Source organism: Pinus tabuliformis, chromosome 1_1 (genome assembly GCF_031772625.1).
Source record: "Pinus tabuliformis cultivar Carrire ecotype Pingquan chromosome 1_1, CPIR1, whole genome shotgun sequence".
Taxonomy (NCBI): domain Eukaryota; kingdom Viridiplantae; phylum Streptophyta; class Pinopsida; order Pinales; family Pinaceae; genus Pinus; species Pinus tabuliformis.
In genome coordinates this window covers 428,938,672-428,950,004 of record NC_142297.1, presented here as the reverse complement: position 1 = coordinate 428,950,004, position 11,333 = coordinate 428,938,672, and positions in this window count along the sequence as shown.

Here is an 11,333-nt window from a genome sequence, read left to right as displayed (position 1 = left end):
GGATTGACTTCTGCACTTATTCCAACATGATATCCATTGGATGATGAAGGCCTTAGATCCTATGGTCTGCAGACTTCAACTCACACACGGGTTAATGGCTGTCCTAACGCCGCAATTGATTGTGATTCCAAAATTTGGCTATGAGATCAACAACTATGATGGAGTGCGAGACTTCAGCTGGGTTTAAGAAACTAGTGCTCTCCTACCCCCATTGGTCATCTCAATCATTGATCTTACCTTTCGATATACAATGTTGCGACAAAAATATATGTTGTATACAATGATTGAAGAATTCTTCCATGGGAAATATCACTAACTAGTGGAGGTGGAAGCAGCAGGCAAGGTTATGTGAAGGAGATGGTTACCTTCGCTATCACGGATGACTTAGAGATGTCTCCCTCATCAACCATCACCAGCCTTAACTTATTGAGGAAGCTCAATGTAAATGATTTATCAGATTTGGTGGAGCGAAATGCGAGTGTTGGTCCCATTGAGGTGATGAGTTACTATACTTTGTTTATATTTAGTTTGTGTTCATAACGCTGCCTTTGGGCCAACGCACCTGATCACGCCCTCATTTCTCGATGGCTCCGTGGTCTGCAAATTGGGGCAATCTAATTCCATCATATAAACAGATCCCTCCAGTTCCATCTCTGACTCACCAGTTCACAATTATCTCCGCTGCCATCACCCGATGGTATTGGAGTTACTCTATCGCCAAACGGGTTGTTTTCTTCCATCGCCAACTACACTTTTCCCCATGGGTGCTCAGACGATCCGCGAGATTCATCGACTCTCCCATTGGAGGGTTAATAGTCGGGTTTTATTTCTTACATGGTCACATGTGATTCTTTCATTGCGTTGGTTTGTTAACTAAGATTAGGGGAAATTCAAACTGTATTTGTTAATTTTTTTCACAAGATTCACATAATTTGCTCGGCAGCCTTCTTCCCTTCACGTTTTGTACTTGGTATTAACATTTTTTCCATTTTGGATTTTTATAATGTTTTTAATAAAACTTTGTGTATATCTTCTAATATTTGTGCATTTAACCGTGATATTTACTAGATAAAAATCTCTCTTTCTTTTTAAATTAAAGTATATTTCCTTATTTTTACTTTCTTTGTAATACTGGAATTAAGTTCAATACATTCCAGAAATCTCCAAACTTCAGCCAACTAGATTGGAGCTTTGATATCTCCAAACTTCAGCCAACTAGATTGGAGCTTTGATTTAATTCTAAATTAATGTTAATGGTGACTATAGAGACAAAATACAAAAATGGTGTGTAGAGTTCGAAAGTCCATATTAATGTTGATAGTGACTAATCGCAAAAGATGGTTCAAAGTGATATGGTTTGAGATTTGGGAAAATAATTTAAAAATATATTCATATTAAAAGTTAAAGAAAAGGAGGAAAGATAGGACATCAATGATAATTTCATATTCAACATGTGTAATATAAGAGCTCACTATGGAATAACTAATTTTATTTTTAAGTAAATTTTAATTTAATATATGAGGTTTGTAATGGGTAGTATTTACATCCACTCAGTGTAATAAATATAAAAAACATTTAAATTTTGCTCGGTTGTTTTATTTTGATAATGTTAATAAAGTTATTTTAAATTATTAAAAAGGTAAAATATTTAAAGTTTCATTTGAAAAAGAAGAAGAGGGTTACAACTTAATAAAGATTAAAAGTTAAAGATCATAGGTTGACCATAACTAAAATATCGATTCACAAAGAGTCTACATCATATTTTTCATGAGTATAAAAAAGGATAAAAGTGATCATTAGAGGAAATAAACACCAAATACTAGCAATTTTTTGTAAAGGTGTAAAGTACATTGAAGGAATACAAGATTTAGGAAGACCATCTCGCCACGAACGGAGCCCAATGTTGAATGCATGTGCATAAGGTTTTCCAAACTCTCCAATGCAAGTACCATGAGGCGAACGCACTACTCACAACCTATGCGTGAGCACAAAGTGTTGACAAACCTTGCCCTAGGTGTTTCATGCCCAACTATTTATCTTTCCTCCACCAAATGGTGCCGCTAGTCCCATATTTCTTCTAGGGTGCGAGATCAATCTCCATTGAGGTCCTAGAGCCCATCGACTCATTCCCTGTTGCTGCTGCTATAGTGCATGTCGAGCTATAGTGTTGTTGGGTGATGGATGTCTTCATGGTGTATCATAACTTCACCTCTGCATGGCGAAGTGCGCAGAGTCTTCGATGATCCTTGGTTTGCTTGATGAAGCTTTAGCATTTTGTTTCTTGCTTGCATGTTGGAAGGCTTGACAAGCTCATTTGTTCGTGAAGGTGCATGTTCGCCGTGTTCGACCGTTTCACATGCTTCGTTCATTCATCCGTTGGTGAACTTGTCCTTCTCCATGTGCTCCCTTCATTCATCCCATTCATCGTCTTGTCATGTTTGTTGGTGTACCTATACCTGCAGTCACTCATGATGAAACGACATTAAATCCAAAACCTCCTAGTCTACCATGACAAATGATCATTTCAGATACAAGTGACCAGGAGAGGCAGCAAGGTTGTGATGTGGGATGATGGCTTTGGGCAACTGCTAATGAAAACTGCGCAAGAGTCACTAAGAGATGGAGATGGAAATCTGAGTCGATAGTGACTGTCTACAAGGTCTGGCTCGACTGGGAGGCAAAATTGCACAAATTTTGGGAGGAACAGTCTGAGCTGCTGGAAGGCAAGATAGGCATGCTCTGCACATTTTTCAGAACGAACGTGCAGCGGGGCTGAGCAGCCAGATTTGTGCAATTTTCCAGAGGAACGGGTCGGACTCCATGAAGGGTCAGTTGCCCAAGGAGGGGCATGTCAGAAATGTAGGAATTTACAGGGTAAGTTCCTCAAACAGAAAACCAAAAGGACACCGCTCACAACTAGATCGCAAATCAATACACCAGTATTTTGACGTGGTTAAAACCCTCAAAGAGGGAAACAGTCCACGACCTGAGCCAACGCGGCCACTTCAGGCAATTTATTAATAAAAGAATGAAAATTTACATATGTTTCTCTCATGCACGGATTACCCTATAAATGACCCTCCATGCGCTTTAAATAGAATTCATGGACCAATCGGGTGTCAAGCCACGGATCAAGTGTCGGTAATACCGAGGAGAGAATGAACCGTCGGATCACTACAAATCGTGACCGTCGGATTGTAAGTTACAAAATGTACAACGGTAAAGAAACACACTTTACCTAACTATACACTAGACCAAGTTGTACTTAACTATTTCCTATGTGTCGAAATATCCTAACATCCCCCCTTAAGAATAACTTGGGATAGGATTGAAGGATTTACAAATATGACACAATAGGAGAAGGATGGAGGCACTAGAGCCTATCCCCCCTTAGTGACAACTTCCTGAACTCCAACCAGAAATCGAAGTTTAGTGAACTTCGCCTCTGTGAGAGCCTTTGTAAAGATGTCTGCCACTTGATCATCTGTTGAACAATATTGCACTTCAAGAACATGGTCATGAATGAGCTTTCTGATGAAGTGCATGTGCAGTTCAATGTGTTTGCTGCGCTGATGTTGGACTGGATCTTTGCATAGCTGAATGGAACTTTGATTATCACACCAAAGTGTAGTCGGATGCTACTACTGAAAGCCAAACTCTGACAGGATCTGACGAAGCCACAAGGCTTCCTTACTAGCTTCTACGGCACCACGATACTCTGCTTCTGCTGATGAAAGAGAAATGGCAGCTTGTTTCTTACAAGCCCATGTAATAGGTCCTGAACCAAGAGTGAACACATAACCGGCAGTAGACTTCCGATCATCAGGGTCACCAGCCCAATCGGAATCAGTGAAACCAACCAATAGAGGAGCTGCTTCGACACTGTAATGAATCCCAAACTGAATTTTACCTCGAACATAACGAAATATTCTTTTAGCTGCTTTCCAATGACTTTCACGGGGGTTTTGCATGAACCGAGCAACAAGGCCAACAACAAAGGAAAGGTCAGGACGAGTATAGGTTAGATACAAAAGTTTTCCTACAAGTTGACGGTATAAGGTAGCATCAACTTCAGGAGAATTACAAGTGACTGAAATTTTGACTCCTGGCTGAAAGGGAGAAGGGGCTGGCTTACAGTCTTCCATGTGAAAATGATGTAGAATATCACAAGCATACTTGGACTGGGAAAGGGAAATACCCTCCTTGGATTGCAAGACTCGAAGACCGAGAAAATAGTGTAAGTGTCCTAAGTCTGTCATTTCAAATTTTCTTTTAAGGCTAGACTTCACATGGTTTATAAGGTTGGGATCACTACCAGTAAGGATAAGATCATCAACATAAAGAACAAGGATGATAAGAGAGTTGCCCACTTTCTTGGTGTAGACAATATTGTCAGAATGACACCTAGAAAAGCCATATTCTAAAAGAAAGCTATCCATTTTGGCATACCAAGCCCGAGGAGCTTGCTTGAGACCATAAAGGGATTTCTTAAGTCGGCATACAAGGCTGGAGTCTGTTTGTATGAAGCCAATGGGTTGTTCCATATAGATTTCTTCATGCAAGTCTCCATGCAAGAAGGCAGATTTAACATCCATCTGATGGACTTCCTATTTGAAAGAGGCAGCAAGGGAAAGAACAAGGCAGATAGAGTTCGTTTTGGCAACAGGGGAGAAGGTTTCAGTGTAGTCAATGCCTTCAACCTGTGAAAAACCCTTAGCAACAAGACGAGCTTTATGTTTATCAACTTTCCCATCTGGTCCATACTTGGTTCTGTAAACCCATTTGCATCTAACAAGTTTTTGTCCCTTTGGTAGAGGAACAAGATCCCATGTATCATTTGCCAACAATGAATGATATTCTTCATTCATAGCTGCTTCCCAATCTGGATGGCCTGAAGCTTCTGCAAAGGTGTCAGGATCATAATTTACTGGAGCTTGAGCCAGTAAAGAAGAGGCTCTCTCGAACTGAGAACATGTACGTCGTTGATCTGTAGGATCACCGGCAAGATCACCTGCTGCATATCGAGTAGCACGAACCCATTTTGGAAGCTCAGGAGCTGAAGGAGGATCTTGAGATGGTGGGGGAGGATTGTCATCCTCACTTTCATCATCTGAAGAAGAAATGTTTTCAAAGGTAGAAGAGATAGGGAGAGGTGGCACATCCGCCGGACTAGGCTCACAGGCCGATATATTTTCATCAAATTTTACATCTCTTCTAATGATAACATTTTTGGACTTAAATGGAATAAGTCTATAGCCTTTGACATCTTCAGAATATCCAACAAAAGTACATTTTTCATTCTTAGGTTCGAAAGCTTTATGCTTTTCATCTGGAATATGGGCCCACACTTCACTTCCAAAAACACGAAAGTGACTTACATCTGGTTTGATTGAGCTCCATGCTTCTTCTGGAGTGATATTCTTTAAAGCCTTAGTAGGAGTGCGATTTATTATGTAATTTTCACAGTTAATTGCTTCTGCCCAAAAACTAAGACCAAGTCCTTTATATTGTAGCATACAATTAGCCATTTCCTTTAAGGTGCAATTCTTCCTTTCAACTACACCATTTTGTTTTGGAGTATATGGAACAGTATGTTGCATTTGAATTCCATTCTCAGTGCAATAGTTGATGAATGTGTTTTTAACATATTCTCCGCCATTATCAGATCTTAACTTAAGAATTTGATGTCCAGATTGTTTTTCAACAAAGGCCTTGAAGGCCAAAAAAGTGCTAAATACTTCACTCTTGAGTTTTAAGAAGTATACCCAAGTGCGTCTGGAGAAATCATCAATGAAAGTTAAGAAATACTTGCAGCCAGAGAATGACACAACTGGAAGTGGACCACATAAATCACTATGCACAAGCTGTAAAGGGGCTGAGGTGTGCCAAGAGGCACGTTTTTCAAAACTGTCCCGATGATGTTTTCCGAGTACACATCCGGAACAAACACCATCTCTGCAAGATACCATAGGAAGACCTATCACCATATTTTCTTTACATAGATGCTGAAGGGAGCGATAGTTTAAGTGACCAAATTGCTCATGCCAAAGTTTGCTCACTTCATCGTTATGAGCAAAAAATACTGAGGGAAGATTTGATGACCCAAAGTTGTGAAACTTATACAACCTTGTAGAATCATCAGCAATGCCAGTAGCCAAAATCTGTTTAGGATCTCTTAAGTCCTTGATTACAACATCATGAGGTGAAAATTCAACGATTTTACCTTCACCTGAATGAGTTATCTGATATACAGATAGAAGGTTGCAGGATAAGGTTGGAACACATAATACATCATTAAACTGACCATTGTCTAGATGAACAGTTCCAGTCCCTACAACATTAAGAGATCTATCATCACCAACATATATATTTTTGGTGTTACAATCATTTAAAGAAGAAAACATGGCTTTGTTTTTGGCCATGTGATAAGAAGCTCCAGAATCAATGAGCCACTCATGAGAATGAGAAGAAGAAGATACATTTAATGCATAGCCAGACCGAGATGCTTGACAACCACATGCAGAAAGTGCCATTCCTGAAGATGAAGTTGAAGTTGAAGATTGCCCCAAATGGATGTTATGCTTCTTCATTGCTGCTTCCAAGGCTTCCATCTTCTTAAATCATTTTGATTCTAAGTGGCCATCTCGATTACAAAAATTTCAATGTCTATCAGTCTTCTTCGCTTTGTTTTTATTTGTCTTATCATTTTGTTGAAATGATTTTTCATTTTGGGGCTGAAGTTGCTTAGGACCCTTGTTTGGTTTAGGACCATTCTTTTCAGGATATGACTTCTTAGGATTCTTTGAATTTGGTTGCTGCTAGGTGGCTAACGCTTTCTTGGAAGAGTTTCCAAGATTAAGAAGACCAAGGTTTAAGAGTTTTTCTTGTTCTCTTATTAAAGAATCACAAAAAGAGTCAAAGGAAGGGGACTTGTAGTCTGTTCCTTGAGAAATGAAGGCTTCTCTTGTAGAATGGAAGGTGGAAACAAACACAGAGTAGGCTGGTCCCAACTTTGTAAGAATGGAATAGCTAAGGTTACTATCTTCTTTCTTAAATTTAACACCTTCCAAAAGATATCTAAGGGTCTTGAACTTGGACAAGAAATCTTCAATGCAAGAAAAATTATTAGGGTCCAATGTAAGAAACTCATTTTCAAGTTGATGGGCTCTAATTTCATTTTTAATCCCAAAAAATTTATTGATTTGTTTCATTGCTTCATCAGGAGTATCAATTTCTGCAATATGGAATCTAAGATCTGGAGAAATAGACATCCCTATCAATCCACGTGCTTGATCTTGCCTATTTTCCCATTTAGCAACCTTATCTTCATCCTTCAGTTTCTTTTCTTGTCCTGAGGCTATTCTGTAGAGACCTTTACTTCTAAGTAAATCCTCAATGTAAGCCAACCATTGGAAGTAGTTGGTGCTGTCAAGGGTAACTTGGTATTGACTTTCCATTTCAATGGAAATTGAAGCTAAAGATGCTGAAAATAAGTGTTCCAATGGATAGATCTCGAAAAATTAGGCTCGTTTAAAAAAAACAGCTCTGAAAATGGCTTCCGGATGAAGAAGTTATGGCTTTTTGAAAAAGCATTGTTGAAGTTGCCGATGAAGTGCGGGAATGTACGGAAATGAAAAACTCTGCCCCCACAAAATGGAGACTTGAACCCAAGACCTCTACTCTCTTAAAATAGCTTTGAACCAATTGATCTATACAAAAAATTTGAGAGAGAGAGAGAGAGAGAGCGGGGGGGTGCTTTGGGTTGCGTGCTTGCTTTGAGAAAGCTCTTTTTCCCTACAAAACAAAAAACACAAAACCCAACATGGATATTCAAAGAAAACGAACCTTATGGCTTGAAGTTAGCTTTAGCCGAAAAACTAAATATTTTCAAAAATGAACCTTGCGGCTCAAAGTTAGCTTTGGCCGGAAACTAAATATTTTCCTCAATGTTTCTGATTTTCCGAGATCACCCTAAGGCGCAGGGAAAAGAGCATACGCATGAGAAAAATCCTTCCTTTCTATTTCTGATTTGCCCAGATCACACAGAGTCGCAGGGCAAAGAGCATACGCAGAAATGAAAGGTATAGATCTGGTAATAAAAAGGATAAATAAACTGAAACCGAAATAAACAGAGAGAAAATAATAGTAAACTGCAAATAAACACTGTATACCTTCAGATCTTAAAAATGAAGCAGCTAGGGCTACCGGAAACCTTTTCGCGTGAAATGAAAGGGGTTCCTCACTGGAACAGATGGTCCCAACACAACAGAGCAGTCCTCTCGGCCCGAAAGCAGTCAGAAACAACAGATCTAGGAAACGACAATCAAATGCAGTTCTACCGGCTTCAGATTTGGATCACCAACGGACGCGACCCTCAAATATCTCTTATACCATGTAGGAATTTACAGGGTAAGTTCCTCAGATAGAACACCAAAAGGACACCGCTCACAACCAGATCGCAGATCAATACACCAGTATTTTGACATGGTTAAAACCCTCAAAGAGGGAAACAGTCCACAGCCTGAGCCAACGCGGCCACTTCAGGCAATTTATTAATAAAAGAATGAAAATTTACATATGTTTCTCTCATGCACGGATTACCCTACAAATGACCCTCCATGCGCTTTAAATAGAATTCATGGACCAATCGGGTGTCAAGCCACGGATCAAGTGTCGGTAATACCGAGGAGAGAATGAACCTTCGGATCACTACATATCGTGACCGTCGGATTGTAAGTTACAAAATGTATAACGGTAAAGAAACACACTTTACCTAACTCTATACCTAACTCTACACTAGACCAAGTTGTACTTAACTATTTCCTATGTGTCGGAATATCCTAACAAGAAATACTTGTAGAAGAAGCACAAAGTTGAATTTCATCAAGTGGATGCCCCTAATTTTTCTTTCTTTCCATAAAACTTAGACAGGCTAGTTTTTTTATGAAGAATACAAAAACGTTGCAGGACATGCTACGCATTTGGTCATGATTCATCATTTTGACAAAGGCACAATTTTCAGTTTTGGATAGTTTTATGCTATGTTACAAGGTTATTATAGCTAGTGGGTTTTTCCTTAAGCATTTTGGTTCAGGAAAAATCACCACATGATCAAGGTATTGCGCATATACGGAAATTGTGCATATACGAAAGATATGTGCATATCTTCCGTATATACATAACTTTCTTATATGTGCACATTTCCGTATACGCATGATTTCTGTATATGGAAGTTGCACATATACTATAGATTCACATATATAAAAGACATGCATATATGGAATATCTACACATATAAGAAAGTTACGCATCTACGAAAAATATGTGCATATACAGAAGTTGTGCATATACTGTTGATGCACATATACAAAAGATGCACATATATAGAAGTTATATATACTAAAGTTTCACATACATGGAGGTTATGTGTATATATGGAAGTTGGACATATACTTGGAAGATATGTGCATATAGAAAAATTTCACATATACAGAAGATATGCGCATATCTTCCGTATATGCACAATTTTCGTATATGCAAAATTTCCATATATGGAAGTTGCACATGTACGGTAGATGCACATACATAAAAGACATACATATATGGAAAATATGCACATATTTTCCGTATATGCACAATTTTCGTATATGTGCAATTTCTGTATATGGAATTTGCACATATAGGATGAAAATAAATAAATGACATGCATATATGGAAGATATGCACATATAAAAAACTTAGGGATATACTGCAGATATGTGCATATCTTTTGTATATACACAATTTCAGTATATGCGCAATTTCTTTATATGGAAATTGCGCATATACAGAAATTGGGCATATACGGAAAATATGTGCATATCTTCCATATATACATAACTTTCTTATATGTGCACATTTCTGTATACGTGCAATTTCTATATATGGAAGTTGCGCATATACTGTAGATTAACATATATAAAAGACATGCGTATACAAAAGATATACACATATAAGAAAGTTATGCATATACGGAAGATATGTGCATATACGGAAGTTGCGCATATACAAAAGATGCACATATACAAAAGTTATATATACTAAATTCTCACATACATGGAGGTTATGTGTATATACAGAAGTTGCACATATACCTGGAAGATATGTGCATATAAAAAATTTTTGCATATATAAAAGATATGCGCATATCTTCCGTATATGAAAAATTTCCATATATGGAAGTTGCACATCTATGGTAGATGCACATACATAAAGGATGTACATATATGAAAGATAGGCATATATAAGAAAGTTACGCATATATGGAAGATATGCACATAGATTCTGGATATGCACAATTTCCATATATGTGCAATTTTTGTATATGGAAGTTGCGCATATATGGTAGATGCACATATATAAAAGATGTGCATATATGGAAGATATGCACATATAAGAAATTTACACATATACGGAAGATATGCGCATATATGAAAGTTGCACATATACAAAAGATGCACATATACGGAAGATATGTGCATATATTGCGTATATGCACAATTTCTGTATATGCGCAATTTCTGTATATGGAATTTGCACATATACGAAATTTATGTATATACAGAAGATATGCGCATATCTTCCGTATATGCACAATTTCCATATATGCACAATTTTTGTATATGGAATTTGCACATATACGATGTAGATACATAAACGACATGCATATACAGAAGATATGCACATATAAGAAAGTTACGGATATACCGCAGATATGCACATATCTTCCGTATATGCACAATTTTCGTATATGCGCAATTTCTGTATATGGAATTTGTGCATAAATGATGCAAATACATAAAATATGTGTATATATGGAAGATATGCACATATAAGAAAGTGACAGATATATAGAAAATATGCGCATATTTTCCGTATATGCACAGTTTCCATATATGCACGAAATTGCAGCTGCTATATAGGCGCAACGTCTGTATATATGGAAGTTTCACATGTACGGTAGATGCACATACATAAAAGATGTACATATATGAAAGATAGGCATATATAAGAAATTTACGCATATACGGAAGATATGCACACCTCTTCTGTATATGCACAATTTTCGTATATCCTTATGTGGAAGAGTTCAATTCTTTTATCCTCATGTGGAGGATTTATGTTTGAAGAAGATACATTAGTTTTCGAACTTGAACCAGTATCAGGAGTTTTACTTGTTGTAACCATGGCGGTTATCCTCCTTTCATCACCGAAATCTGAACCCAGATCTTGCTGGACTGTTGCGATGGCGTTCTTTTCATCATTTGCCTTAAGGACTTTTTGGGCTTAAGTTT